This window comes from Schistocerca nitens, chromosome 1 (assembly GCF_023898315.1).
Source record: "Schistocerca nitens isolate TAMUIC-IGC-003100 chromosome 1, iqSchNite1.1, whole genome shotgun sequence".
NCBI lineage: Eukaryota > Metazoa > Arthropoda > Insecta > Orthoptera > Acrididae > Schistocerca > Schistocerca nitens.
The window spans coordinates 61,084,457-61,099,166 of record NC_064614.1 but is presented as its reverse complement, the minus strand read 5'-3'; the positions used below and the strand labels follow the sequence as shown (position 1 = coordinate 61,099,166).

Genomic DNA, 14,710 nt, shown 5'->3' with positions numbered 1-14,710 from the left:
AATTGTCAGCAGTCGTATAAAAGAACCATGTACAGCGTATTCTTTGGTCCTTCTCTATGTAGAGGCGCATGCGAGAAGAAGCTGTGTCGATGCGATTCATGAAAGGGTAGATGTCATTTGTCTCTGTCTAGATTTAGCCGCCATTAGAGGAGGCGCAACAAATTAATGTGAGTTCAATTATTGTTTGATCTAAATATATCAGAATTTATCAAAAGTGTGTATTATTAATGTAAATTAGCTTGCCCATGTCATCTAAATTATTTCTTTAAAGAATTTTCAGCATTTTTAGCGGTGTTGCTGGGCTGTGCCGCGACCGATCGATTTGCAGCGGCAGCACATTTAAAAAATTGTTCCGCTAAAGAAAAAATCAACCAAACCCGTAAATCGGGAACAGATAGATAAAAATTAACAGTGAATTAAGAAATTGTTCTTCCTTTACAGTGATCCTGAGACCGAAGAATTTTTAACCTAATAATACATTTTTGCATTCGTAGGCGGATAGTTAATGTTAGTTAACATTGAAATTTAACAATTTTGGTTCTTTCAAATAGCTTAAATGTATAGCGACGTAGGTTTGATCAGTGATAATTAAATGTCGGCTTGGCAATAATTAACCATTTTCTGCTAATAGAGATAATCTTGTGTTCTATAGTTAACGCCGGGATAGAATTCAGTAATTATTTAACAAAAAAATCCACTGCATTTAGAAAATGTGTGCCAAGGCCGAATGATACAAAGGATTTAATTCTCAACTAAATATTCTTAATCAGTTAATATGAGTTCACGTAATTTTTAAGTGTACGTAATTCTTTTGAAAGTGATTTTTTTTACCACACGTAAATAAGAGTGAGGTTCTACAACAAAGTTCGCACGCAAAGAAAGTAAGGTAAAGGTAAAGAAAATTAACTTAAAAGCAAAATTTATTATTCTTTAACGAAATTTCATTCAGCATCGATTTCGTTAAAAAGCCAAGCATTTACAAATTCCGGCTAAAGGCCATATTAAGGGAAATTCAAGGTAATTCTTCGACTGAAAGCCCAATTAAAAAAATTTCCTTACATAATAAAAGAGAGATTTTAAAGAGAAGCTTTTACACAGTACAACAGAAAAAGATCTTAAAAAAAAACTTGAAGTACCTTGTCGGCTGAAGGCTCAAACAGTTACTCAAGGATAATTAAAGACAACCTTAAGATAAACATTTACGGAACACGACTGACGGCCGTTTCAAGAATTCAAGATAATTAAAGAGAAACCATACAGACAATGATTTATATATTAAAGCCACAGATTTTAAAACCAACGCGGCTGAAGGCTTAAATACTGAGCAAACAAGAATTTTGAATAAAACAAGGCTGAAGGCTTGATCTTAAAATAGTTGACATGAGGTTCGGCTGAAAGCCATATGCTACACATAAAATAGACAACATTAATACACGGCTGAAGGCCTAGCACAGTATCTGCGACGAAATAAAATGACAATTACAAACAACAAACAGTGGTGCTCAGAAGTGTTCCAAAGATCGGCCTGGGGAGGAAACTCTAACAACAGTTTAGGTGAGACAGGCAGCCAAGCGTAACACTAAATAATCGGGTGGCAGCACGAGTTAGGGACGGCCAAAGAACCAACCAATAGCCTAATCAATTCCCTTCCACCCGATACACTCGCTGCTCTATTTCAAACAACCGACTGACTACTACAGTACGCAGACAGCATTCATCTGCTCAGTGGAAATCAAAGAAGCTACACACGGTTCCACGTAAACACACTTGCACAAGAAGTCGAACAATCGTAAAAGCAATCACTGTGGGACAACAAGGACGAATGAATTCGACACACATAGAGTCTCCACAAGCGGTCGGTGACCAAATACACAGCCGGCCGCGGTGGCCGTGCGGTACTAGGCACTTCAGTCCGGAACCGCGTGACTGCTACGGCCTCGGGCATGGATGTGTGTGCTGTCCTAAGGTTAGTTAGGTTTAAGTAGTTCTAAGTTGTAGGGGACTGATGACCTCAGATGTTGAGTCCCATAGTGCTCAGAGCCGTTTTGAACCAAATACACGTCGCCCGATGAGACGACCGACCGAACGACGAACCCAGGTCGTTACCACTCAAGTTACGTGTGTCGGCAACGGTCGGGCGATTCTTGGCTATCCGAAGCTGAATGCAGCTCCAACGCGACTCAACGCGAAGTCTGTCGGAATTCGGCGACACGGCGACTCTGGTACCCTCGCTCGGACCCATCAACGCAGAGGTAACGCTTGCCCATTGGCCACGACATCTCTGCACAAGGAAGGAACCGACCCACGTCCGGCAGTATGGCCAAGTGACGAGGTCCGGAAACGGTCAAAAGACCAATTACACGTCGCCCGATGAGACGACTAACCGAACGACCAACTAGCGGTCGTCCCAATCCAATCTCCTTCCGTCGGGCAGATCATGTGTGTCGGCAGCGGTCGGCGAGCACTGGCTGTCCGCAACTCGCTGGTGCTCCGTCGCCGACTCCACTGCTGGTCCGTCCCCGGCCAGAGAAGACGAGGCGACAGAACGACAGAACAAGGTGCGCGCAATAAACGGCATGAGCGCGAGCTCCGCACGGCTCAATAATGGCGACTTTGTCGCCTTAAAGGCATTCCTGACTAACATCAATTCATCACGTTCAGTCTGAAAAGTAACTGGCGCTCACAACTGTTACTGTGTGTGTTTAAAGAAAACCTGATTTGTATCACCATAGTGACGCTACTAGCATCACTCTTAAGCGAATGGCACAAAATGTGAATAGACATCATGTTTCAGACGTAGAAACACCCCAATCGACTTTCTTTTGTGCCGCAAATTCCTTCTTGGTTTTGCGATTTTTTTTCCGTCAGTTTATATGCATGAGTTACACCTGATACCAACTTTTCACTGTCGAAACGCCTTTTCCTATAATTCTGCCTTAATACGCACGGATTCTCACTAGCCGGCCGCGGTGGTCTAGCGGTTCTAGGCGCTCAGTCCGGAACCGCGCGACTGCTACGGTCGCAGGTTCGAATCCTGCCTCGGGCATGGATGTGTGTGATGTCCTTAGGTTAGTTAGGTTTAACTAGTTCTAAGTTCTAGGGGACTAATGACCACAGATGTTAAGTCCCATAGTACTCAGAGCCATTTTTTTTGATTCTCACTATCGAGATCCTTGTTGTTGCCTACATAAAATGCAATACCTGTGGTGCGTAGCCCAGGGACAATTGCAATCGTTGCCACTAGTTGTGTCCTCTACTGAATCAATAGCCATCAGGTCTAACTACTAACTCAACGGACAATTGGTCTAATTATATCACTGGCCCTTGACCTAACAAAAAGACAGGCTGTCTGTGTCCAAGACTGTTCAAGGAAACATATTTACAGAAGATTTGTAAAATTACTCTTCACCTATTAGTTCCCAGAATGAAATTTTTACTCTGCAGTGGAGTGTGCGCTGATACGAAACTTTCTGGCAGATTAAAACTGTGTGCCGGACAGAGACTCGAACTCGGGACCTTTGACTTTCGCGGGTAAGTACTCTACCACTTTTTTTAAAAAAACTCTCATTTTGTTCTATATTGTTCGCTGACTTTGTTCGTGGCGAACGTCCGATGACACTCGTTCAGGTTGTTCTTTGATCCGTTCATTCAGTTTTTTATTACAGAGGGTAGTTAAACCCTCTGACCGAACACGCTGAGCAACCGTGCCGGCTGTAATGTGGAACGCTTCACGATTTTGAGTGTCATCCTTGCGCAGGGGCCATGCTAATCTCCTCTGTATCGTTCCAATCTTAGCATATGTACCGCCGAAGCGAGTACTTTACTTTGTTCGTTTTCTTTCCTTGTATCTGCTCGGGGCGGACGTCGCAAGTTCGTCGTTGATCCATTAACTCATTTTTTTATTACAGAGGGCAGCTATCCCTCTGACCGAACACGCTGAGGTACCGTGCCGGCGCACTGAGCTACCCAAGCACGACTGACGACCCGTCCTCACAGCTTTAATTCCGCCAGTACCTCGTCTCCTACCTTACAAACTTCGCATAAGTTCTCCTGCATACCTTGCAGAACAAACACCTCTGGAAGAGGGGATATGGCTGAGACATGGCTTAGCCACAGCCTAGGGGATGTTTCCAGAATGAAATTTTCATTCTGCAGCCGTGTGTGCGCTGATATGAAACTTCCTGGCAGATTAAAACAGTGTGCCGGACCGAGACTCGAACTCGGGACCTTTGCCTTAAGAGTTTGAGTCTCGGTCCGGCACACAGTTTTAATATGCCAAGTAGTTTCACTTATTAATTGTCGTGTCCCTTGTAGCAGCGCCGACTTCTCGTGGGTAAGATTCTATTTTTCCATTAATAGCTGCTGTTATCCAAGTTGGTCTCACTTTTGTTGATACTCTGCTTATTCAAATGGCTCTGAGCACTATGGGACTCAACATCTTAGGTCATAAGTGCCCTAGAACTTAGAACTACTTAAACCTAACTAACCTAAGGACATCACACACACCCATGCCCGAGGCAGGATTCGAACCTGCGACCGTTGCAGTCCCGCGGTTCCGGACTGCAGCGCCAGAACCGCTAGACCACCGCGGCCGGCACTCTGCTTATTCCTCTACTAATGACTACTCGCTGACTCTATGACTGTTCACTACTGCCCATTACTGAATCTTTATACGTTTCGTAAGTGACTTTTCCCACTCGGATCTGGTTGCACATGACAGTCTTCATTAGCTCTCTGGAACATTATATCTACACGTGATCATTTTAATTCCCGTGTACCGGCCAAGAAATCTGGAGCTGTCTTTTTCCTGTCAGGAGTTTGGTCTCGATCCTCGACCCATTTGGCAGGTTGACAAGTTTTACCAACGTACCTTTAGCAGGTCTTCAAGTGGTGACTGGGAGTCAGCTGCTACGGAAGGCATTAATCAATTAATGTTTACAAACACTTGGGTCTGCCCCGCCATTGTGGCGCCTGGCGTCAAACACGCATGGGCGTCTGCCGAAAAACTTCATCAGAATTGTTCCACTTGTTTTCTTACAGTTAATTAAAGTACTCTCCGGTCACTGCAGCACTGGGTTCCTTCCCAGTGGTCTCTCTCTGCCGGGGAGCTACAGGAAAAGACTCCAGTAAGCTGAATTCACCCTTTGTTCGCTTGTTCTGCCGCGCTGTACTGGATAACGAGAATTATCAACCTCTGCATCTACGTCTACACTTCTCATGCCACATTACGGTGTGTGGTGGAGGGTACCTATCTCACCATTACCTTTCTACCCGTCCTTTATTTAATTTGCAGATAGTTTGTGGTAAAATCGATTGTCTGTAATCTTACACATCAGCTCTAAGTTCCCTGATTTTCTGATTGTGGTCATTTCGCGAGACAAATGTGGGAGGATGTAATATATTGACACACTGTCGTTCTAACGTATTCTCTCGGACATTCAACGGTAATCCTTTCTGCGATGCACAACGCCTCTGTAGCGATTACCCGTGCAGTAATGATCTTACTTGGAGCTGTCCGCTGTTGGTAGCTGAGTGGTCAGCGCGAAGGAATATCGTGCTAACAGCCCGGGTTCGATTCCCGGCTAGGTAGGATATTTTCTCCGCTGAAGGACTGGGTGTCGTTTTGTCCTTATCATCATTTCATCCTTATCGACACCCAAGTCGCCGAAGTGGCGCCAACTCGAAAGACTTACAGCAGGCGAACGGTCTACCCGACGGAAGGCCCTAGCCACACGGCATTTACATTTTACTTAGAGACCCTGTGACGCAAAGAGCTTCTCTTCGTTGGACCTTCTGTGCTTTTCGTTGACCATATTTGGCAAGTTGGGTGAACGATAATTAAGAATAGGCTGAAGAAATGATTTATAAACCACTTCCTTAGTGGATGAATAACATTTTCTTAAGATTCTGCCAATGAATCTCGGCGTGGTAGCGCTTTTCCCACCATTGAACTTATGTCGTCATTGCACCTTAGGTCGCCTCGGGTGGTTACATCGAGGTATTTTACGCTTGTTATTGTTTACTGTCAGTTTTCCCAAATAGTGTAATACAACAGTAATGTATCCCTTCGCCTATTCACGCAAAGTATGTAATAATTCATTCATAGTTTTGTTCGGCGGTTGCTGTTAGTGTTGACTGTATTACATGCGGCCCACTGTGGTTCAGGTAACTAAAATGTTTCGACCAACTTCGAGGGACTGTAGAGAGCGTCCTGAGGATAGGAGCCCGTACCCGGAAACGTCATCCAACAACGCTACAGAGCGTCGAAATTATAGGCGCTGGCGCTTGCCGATAGGCCACCCGTTCGACAGCAAACTTTACTTTGTACGCCGACGGTCCGTAGACGGGACGTCTCTCAATGTTGTTTGTTATTCAGTGATCGTGACTGATTGCCACAATTGCCAGTGGAGCAGATGGAGTTAGTTGCTGTGTAGACAGGCCTTGTCTCCTATAAATGCATTGGTCTGTTGCCTTGGTGGATGGCGGTTTGGGGCACAGGTTTGCCTCTGCAGTTTATTTAGGGGGTTGCAAGAGAAAAATTAACTGCGGATGAAAACCCTTGTCCGAAATCGTCATCCAACGAAGCAACAGAGCATCACATTCACAGGAGACAAGGCCCATCTGTGGAGACGCTAGCTCCATCTTCTCCACTGGCGATCGTGCCAATCAGTTGCGATCACTGAGTAAGAAACAACATAGCGAGATGTATCGCCTACGTTCTGTCAGTGTACAGTCATGTTTTCTGTTAAAGAGATGGGCCACTGCCAGGCGCCGGTGCCTGTAACTTCGACGCTCTGTAGCGTCTTTGGATGACCTTCTGGAAACAGGTGCCTACACTCCATTTCTTCCTCAAGACACCCTCTACAACCCTTCGAAGCTGGTCGCAACATTTCTGGGACACCCGGTATATAAAGTTAACACTAGCGGCCCTAAACACTCCCTGTCGATTTCGTCCCGTCAAGAATAACATGTTGAGTCCTATCTTTTATATCCGAATCCAGATACAAATCTGGTCCGATACTCTCTAACCTCGGCTTTTGCTCACTAAACGACAACTCGGGAGAGTATGAATAAATACAATGGTTGAAAATCTTCAGTTTGTCCACTAGTTTGGTTTAGTTTAATTATGTCACGTTCCGTAGATCATTTTCACGATTATTTTATCGATATGATGTGGCACAAGTCAGATTACAAGATATATATACACACATGAATAGTGCTAATATTAATATTACCGAAATTTTTTGTTCTACACATGCAGCTACATTTACAGGTACATTTTTTTACCAATTCTGAAACAGAAACTCGTCCATGGAATAGGAGCAGTTGTCCAAAAGAAATGATTTTAAGATAGACTGGAAACTTGATCTGCTACCTGACTTGACACTTGACACTTTATGTTGTTTGGAAAATGATCAAAGATTTTTGTTGCTGAATAATGTACTCCTTTTGAGCAGCTGACAGCTTCAATAACGGATAGGAAAGGTCATTTTTTCCTCTAGTGTTCTACGTATGAACATCACTGTGTTTCACGAATTGAGATGGATTATTTATAACGAATTTCATTAGCGAATGTATGTACTCTGATGGTGCAGTTAAAACACCTAACTCCTTGAATAGGTGCCTACATGACGTCCTTGGATGAACACCACTAATTATTCTCACTGCTCTCTTTTGTGCAATCAAGACTTCGTCTAAGTGGTGAGTTACCCCAGAAAACTATTCCATAAGATATTATTGAATGGAAATAAGCAAAGTACGTTAGGAGGCTTATCTATTTATTACCAAGTCTAGAGATTATACGAAGAGCGAAAGAAGGTGAACTTAATTGTTTCAGAAGCTCAGTAATAAGCTTCTTCTAGTTCAAGTTGTCATCAATGTGAACATCCAAAAATTTGGAGAAATCTGCCCTGTTAACTGAGCCCTGTTCATATGCTACATCAATTGACGGTATGACTCCATTCCGTGTAAAGAACTGGATGTAGTGAGTTTTTTTTTTTTTTCAAAATTAAGGGAGAGTCCATTTTCTGAGAACCACTTAATAATTCTTTGAAAGATGTCCTTAACAATATCTTCAGCTGCTTTTTCTGGAATGGGATTTATTATCTCACTCGTGTCATCTGCAAAAAATACTAGTTCTGCTTGCTGAACGTTAAGTGAGAGGTTATTCGCATGAATAAGGAACAGCAGAGGACCAAAAATTGAACCCTGTGGGACTCCCTTTGTGATAACACCCCCATTCACTAGAATTTATCACCCTCCCAACATTATTTGTGTTATTCAGCACAACTTTTTGCATTATGTTCGTTAAGTATGATTTCAACCAGCTATGTGTATAGCCTTCAATATAACCTGAGTTTTTCTAAGAGTGTGACATGATCGACAAAAATGTTTTTCTCCACGAATACACCAATATAAGATAACAATAAGTCTAATACTTGAATTAAAGTACTTGCAAATTGAACTTAATATTTGAATAAAGAATAACGTCAACTGTTGGGTTACATTTGATGCGTGCAGGGCTGCCCTACAAATTTTTCCTTACTCTGTAAGAGAAGAACAGTAGAGGAATGAATAATAATACTACAAAGTATTGTATTGTTAAATTACTGTTTGGCTACACAGTAATTACATATGCTGGCTTGATAAGTACTGAGGTGTCTAGTAATTTTTCTCTCACTTTGTATGTGAAGAAGAAGAGATGAATGGGTAATAATAATGCGAAGTATTTTACTTCATGCTCAGGGTCTTTGTAGACGAAGTTTGCATAACAAGAATTAAGTTAGCAAAAGGCCCAGCGATAGATGAAATATGTAATCAGGCAACTAAACAACGGAAATCTCCCTAAGCTGCGATACATCAAGCAGCGAAAAGTTCCTTCCTCCTTTTTCTCGAAGTTTTATCCAGTTGATCAGAGTTATTCGACTGGAAATTACCAGACATTTGCCTACCCTCTCTTCCTGCTTCAGCGACACATATATACGCTCCTCGCAACATCCCAATTTTCTTCGACTCGCGCCCGGATCAAATGAGGCCGGTCGTTATTTGTGTGGAGGGAGACAGGGAAACAGCCCGAAACGAAATTGCGAGCTGCAGGGAGGACGACAACTGGGGCACATACCCTCCGGCAGCTCTGGAGGGCGAGAGGTCGTAGGGGGGGGGGTGCACGACTGGTGGGGGAGGTAGGGATGGGAGAGGAGGGTGACATTCCCGCGGCGTAATCTAATATCGTTAGTTTGGCCTTCCGCCCGGGAGCGTGCGTAATGGGATTACGCACGTATTGCGTGTTTGAAATACGGCGGGAAGAACTTCTGTTGGCGGTCGCCGAGTATCCCAGCGCGTTTAACACAGACGTCGGGACTGGGAAAGATCAGGTCCTCTGTGGAAAGCGATTGCTCCCTGAGTAGCTTCGATAACGCTAAGATCTTTCTGTAGCAGGTATAACAATAAAACAAATCTTAGTGACAGACTAAATCTCAGACCGAGAACCGAAACGAGCTATAACTTTGTCACTTGTAGTAAGGTTACCTTTACTGTGGATACTATGAAGTCCTCCGGCTATCTAAATCTCAGCGGAGCCGAATCCAGCCCAGTCAACAGGCCTGGAATGAAGTCAAGAATCCATGCAAATTATAAAAATGGGTGTTCGAATGTATGCATGGTCCATGTCTCCTGAGTTAGTTTCAACAAAACTTGGTACACAAATCACTTTCCGCCTGGAAAGAACACCATGGGGGTAAGAACCCTCCATCTATTTAAAGGGGTGGGGGTGAAAAAGCAATGTAGCCTATGACGCGAGAAACCCTACAGTTTAGGCATCGAGTATTTGAGAATGGGAGCAGTTAAGAGACTTTATAACACTACAACAGCGTATTTACGTAGCTTATACTATGAAATACCAAGTTTGGTTCATTACGTAGTATGCCCCAACAGAACAAATAGTCCTGTCACGGAAAAGCCACGTATAACACTCCGGTCTGCTACTGGTGCACCATAACCTTAAAGTAGGAGTCAGTTTGCCAAACTGAATTATTTTGCTATAGCAATTATGGTATAAAGCAACAGAGCAGTGTTACCCTCTGAGAGGAATTTTGTTGTGTTGACCGTGTTATTCCTAATGGGAGTGGCTTATCGGAAATGAAAGTCAGAATTACGTAAATGTTTGAACAGTAACAAACATAATTTTGCCTATCTGCACTGTTTAACTGATAATGGAAAACGGTCGCCAGCCTAACTAGGCAAAAGAATGATTAACATCCTCGTTGAAGAAAACAGTTATTAGTAACTTTAATGGATGAACACAACCTATACTTGACCACAAGCGAGTGCAATGAACTCTGACACACTCATATGTTTACGGTAAGAGTGAAATTAACATTTAAAGCAGCACAAACTATTTGCAAAATTATAACAGGTACAGAAAAACACTATCACTTTCAGGACTTACACATACTGAGTGGTCTTTATACTGTTAATAAGCACACAAGAGAGACAAACAGTAGTCATGAACGTATAATTTTCTACTATGTAGTTTTCCACTTTTAGTACCGTGAGACATAAAATTAACATTTATGTAAGATGAAATCTTGGGTTGTCGGGTGTTCTGCCGGATATCAGCGTCGTACTTGCACGATATTTCGGTCACGTAGCTCGTAACCTTCATCAGGTGCGACCTGAGACTGCTCCTCGAGTGGACCTGGTCCAGTATTTATGCCTATGGCCTTCCCCCTCCACCAACGGCTGCAGGCGCTTCCTCTGTGGTCCGCGCCCATTCCCTGCGACCTGCTGGAGCGTTGCTGCTCCGTTTTCCGTCCGCTGCGGTTCTAGGTGTTCTCTCTGCGGTCCGCGCCCACCAACCCCGCTCCTGGGGGTTTCATCTACGGTCTGGGGTACCAAGCGTTCCCCCTGCGGTCCGCGCCCGCTCACCACGACCTGTTGGAGCGTTGCCGCTCCGTTTTTCGTCCACTGCGCCTCTGGATGTTCCCTCTGCGGTCCGCGCCCACCAGTCCCACTTCTTGGTGTTCCATCTTCGGTCTGGTGCTCCTGGCAGTCCGTCAGGGGCTCGTTTTCCATCTCCATGTCTCTGGTTCTTCTGTTTGTGCAGTGTTGCAGCTGGCCCCGTTGCTCCTTTAACAATTCCAGAGCCGGATCCCAGGCTCTGCTTAGCTGGTACCCTGTGTCACGGTTCATAAGATCGTCAGCCATTTTAATTTCTATCGATTCTCTTATAACACTGTCCCAAAATCTGGGTGTTTGTGCTAGAATCCTGGTATCCTCATACTTCATGGCATGATCTAGTTCTAGACAGTGTTCAGCAATGGCTGACTTAGTCACCTGTCTTAATCTAGTGTGCCTCTGATGTTCTTTGCACCTGATCTCCACAGTTCTTGTCGTCTGGCCAATGTAGGACCTGCCACATTGACAAGGTATATTGTTAATCCCTGGTTTTCGTAACCCCAGGTCGTCTTTGACACTCCCCAGCAGTCCCCCAATCTTGTTGGATGGACAGAAAACACACTTGATATTGTGTTTACGGAGGATCTTACTGATTCTGGCAGAAATAGAGCCAGCATAGGGCAGATATGCCACCTTCTTTGTTTCATCTTGGTCTTCTTCAGGAACCTGTGGTATGGTGGCTCGTTGGAGTGCCCTCTCAATTTGTCTGTCCGTGTATCCATTCTTGGAGAAAACTGTTTTGAGACGTTCTATCTCTGTAGGTAGATTCTCTTGGTCTGACAGGGCATGTGCTCTGTGGACCAAAGTCTTCAGAACCCCATTCTTCTGTGCAGGGTGGTGACAGCTGCTGGCCTGCAGATATAAATCAGTGTGTGTTGGTTTTCGGTACACACTGTGGCCAATTGATCCATCTGCTTTCCTCTGGACTAGTACATCCAGAAATGGCAGCTGGCCATTCTTCTCCAGTTCCATGGTGAACTTGATATTAGGGTGGCATGAGTTAAGATGTTCAAGAAACTCATTGAGCCTGTCCATCCCATGTGGCCAGATCACGAAGGTGTCATCCACATACCTATGTAAGATACTGACTCACCTTCTGCGATTTACAACAGGCAGTAATGTGATCATTTACTGAGCAAAACTTTATAGGCCTCAGTCTTAAGAACTTTTAATTTGAAGTTGGCAACAACACATTAATAAGCAGTGTTACTAGGAAAATTATTTTCATCAAACATCATTAACTTCAACTCACTCTCTAGACACATTAACTTTAACTTTCTCTTTACTATGTTCAAGAGGCATTAAATAGAAAACTGGGTTTTAACGTACTTTCAGTACAAGGACACTCGGTAATCACTTTAGTTCAAACGGAAAGGAACCTGAGATGAGTTATGATGAGGAGAAAATTCAAGGTTGGTACATAAATTCAGATATAAATTACCTTGTATTTGAGCACAATAACACATCCATCAAGCTGATCCTTCACTGTACATCATTATAGTATTACGTTACAGTGATTGCGCAACGTGGTGGCAACTGCATGTTGGTAGGTGAATTCGCAGGCAGAATTGCTGGACTCTGTCATTTCACGGTGGCGACGACAGAGACAAATTCCAGGATAGTTACAGCTATTTATCCATCCATCCGAGGCATTGGAAAGTAACAGGAAAAGCCTCTCTCAGAACTAGCAGCATATGCACCTTTTACATGGCAGTGCACGGACTCGCAGCTCGTCTCCGACTGCTGGCTCGTCCCCGACTGACTCTTGTTCCACCTTTTCCACCTAGGCCAACCACATTTTGCGCGCGCTACACAGTTCCGTTCCCGAGGGGAACCACACTACCTCTTATACACAAAATTACTAAGATTCCTAAGTAAGGATCAGCAGTTTACATAACAGCAAACAAACGCATTGAATAACACAGAACATTTGCACATATTAACATGTCTACAAAAAATTATTCACACAAAATTACAATTATATACAGTAAATTTTGTTCCCTCCAAATGGGACAAAGCATTTAAATGACAGATACATTACTTTGCATTGAACCAAACCATGATGTCAAAGTTTGTACAAAGAAAGGAGTATACAATTTTATGTTATTGATTCAAACAAACACATTTACAGAAGCTCAATGATGTAACATTAAATGAAACAAAGGCAAAATAAATCAGTAGCATTAGAGCTATGGTGTTACAACTTGCAAAAATTTTTTCAAATAATTTCAAACCGGTAAGAAACGTTTTCTCACTGACGACCCCAGAGAATGATGTAAGGTAAACAAGTTTGTTGTTTACTATATTTTCGCTGTTCATGCATTAAAACTGCCGCATGAAGCACGATGATTTCATATACATCTACATGATTACTCTGCAATTCACATTTAAGTGCTTGGCAGAGGGTTCATCGAACCAAAATCATACTATCTCTCTACCATTCCACTCCCGAACATCGCGGGGGAAAAACGAACACGTAAACCTTTCTGTTCGAGCTCTGATTTATCTTATTTTATTTTGATGATCTTTCCTACCTATGTTGGTTGGGCTCAATAAAATATTTTCGCATTCGGAATAGAAAGTTGGTGACTGAAATTTCGTAAATAGATCTCGCCGCGACGAAAAACGTCTTTGCTTTAATGACTTCTATCCCAACTCGCGTATCATATCTGCCACACTCTCTCCCCTATTACGTGATAATACAAAACGAGCTGCCCTGCTTTGCACCACTTCGATGTCCTCCGTCAATCCCACCTGGTAAGGACCCCACACCGCGCAGCAATATTCCAACAGAGGACGAACGAGTGTAGTGTAAGGTGTCTCTTTAGTGGACTTGTTGCATCTTCTAAGTGTCCTGCCAATGAAACGCAACCTTTGGCTCGCCTTCCCGACAATATCATCTATGTGGTCTTTCCAACTGAAGTTGTTCGTAATTTTAACACCCAGATACTTAGTTGAATTAACAGCCTTGAGAATTGTACTATTTATCGAGTAATCGAATTCCAACGGATTTCTTTTGGAACTCATGTGGATCACCTCACACTTTTCGTTATTTAGTGTCAACTGCCACCTGCCACATCATACAGCAATCTTTTCTAAATCGCTTTGCAACTGCTCTTCGGATGACCTTACTAGACGGTAAATTACAGCATCATTTGCAAACAACCTAAGAGAACTGCTCAGATTGTCACCAGGTCATTTATATAGATCAGGAACAGCAGAGGTCCCAGGACGCTTCCCTGGGGAACACCTGATATCACTTCAGTTTTACTCGATGATTTGCCGTCTATTACTACGAACTGCGACCACCCTGACAGGAAATCACGAATCCAGTCGCACAATTGAGACGATATCCCATAGGCCCGCAGCTTGATTATTGCATCATTATAGCTAAATGTCCTCCCCTATAGCTGAGTGGTCAGCGTGACGGATTGCCGTCCTACGGGCCCGGGTTCGATTCTCGGCTGGATCGGTGATTTTCTCCGCTCAGGGAATGGGTGTTGTGTTGTCCTCATCATCATTTCATCTCCATCCGGCGCGCAGGTCGCCCAATGTAGCGTCGACTGTAACAAGACCTGCACCAAGGCGGCCGGACCTGCCCCGTATGGGGCCTCCCAGCCAATGACGCCAAACACTCATTTAATTCTTCATAGCTAAATGTATTCGTGACACATTTTGCACACGATATTCACAATATCACTGAAAGTACCTGGAAAAATATATCATTGTGCGACACTTAGTTTGGGAGATACGA

The 14,710-nt window shown here is 43.6% G+C and overlaps 1 non-coding gene across 1 annotated transcript; it reads right to left on the bottom strand.

Moving 5' to 3' along the window:
• Window positions 1-3,712: 3,712 nt before the first annotated feature.
• On the bottom strand, window positions 3,713-3,819 carry LOC126205200 (U6 spliceosomal RNA). Its single transcript, XR_007540552.1, has one exon. It is a non-coding gene; the product is annotated as a U6 spliceosomal RNA (small nuclear RNA).
• Window positions 3,820-14,710: the final 10,891 nt, after the last annotated feature.